The sequence below is a fragment of the Coffea eugenioides genome, chromosome 6, assembly GCF_003713205.1.
Source record: "Coffea eugenioides isolate CCC68of chromosome 6, Ceug_1.0, whole genome shotgun sequence".
NCBI classification, from domain to species: domain Eukaryota; kingdom Viridiplantae; phylum Streptophyta; class Magnoliopsida; order Gentianales; family Rubiaceae; genus Coffea; species Coffea eugenioides.
Window position 1 is genome coordinate 46,287,956 of NC_040040.1, and position 1,060 is coordinate 46,289,015.

The 1,060-nt window shown below is 38.9% G+C and overlaps 1 non-coding gene across 1 annotated transcript; it reads right to left on the reverse strand.

Annotated features, from left to right (window-relative positions):
- Positions 1–286: 286 nt before the first annotated feature.
- LOC113776608 lies at positions 287–393 on the reverse strand. Its single transcript, XR_003469094.1, has one exon. It is a non-coding gene; the product is annotated as a small nucleolar RNA R71 (small nucleolar RNA).
- Positions 394–1,060: the final 667 nt, after the last annotated feature.

Sequence of the window (1,060 nt, forward strand, 5' to 3'; positions counted from 1 at the left end):
CAACTTTGAGATTAAACCATCACTTATCCAAATGGTTCAACAATCTCAATTTGGAGGTAATGCAGTAGAAGATCCTAATACACACTTAGCTACATTCTTGGAAATTTGTGATACAATTAAAATGAATGGAGTTAGTGATGATGCTATAAGGCTAAGATTGTTCCCATTTTCATTGAGAGATAAGGCCAAACTTTGGCTACACTCTCATGCTCCCAATACTTTCACTGGATGGGATGAATTATCAAGAGCATTCTTAAATAAGTATTTTCCACCAGGTAAGACTGCTAAGCTTAGAATGGATATCACTAGTTTTAGCCAATTGGAAGGTGAATCATTATATGAGGCATGGGAAAGGTTTAGAGATTTGCTTCGGAAATGTCCACATCATGGACTGCCGGAGTGGTTAATCATACAAACCTTCTATAATGGTTTAGTTTTTTCTACTAAAACTATGATCGATGCAGCTGCAGGTGGAGCTTTAATGGGTAAAACACCCCAAGAAGCTCATAATATCATAGAAGAAATGGCAGCAAATAACTACCAATTGGCCAATGAGAGAGGTAATACAAGACGTCACGCAGGTATGATAGAAATGGACACTCTCAATATGCTGAGTGCTCAAATGAATAATGTGATGAAATTGCTAAGTAGACAAGGTCCAAGTTCATCTAATGCACATGTAGCATGCTGTTCTGTATGTGGAGGTGAACATGATACTAATGAGTGTGTCGATTCTGAACAGGTACAATTCGTCAATAATTACAATCGTAATGCTCAAAATAACCCCTACTCGAATACTTACAATCCGGGATGGAGAAATCATCCAAACTTCGGATGGAAGGATCAAGGAAATCAACCAAGGCCAACCAATCCACCGGGATTTCAATCAAGGCAACAACAAGCTGAAACTAAACCTGGTTGGGAGATGGCAGTGGAAAAGCTCGCAAAAGTTACACAGATTTGAGCGAGTAGAAGGAAGGTTGGACCAACTCACTACAATGTACAGGAATGTAGAGGTCCAAATTGGTCAAATTGCTAGTTCGTTGAATAATCGAAATCA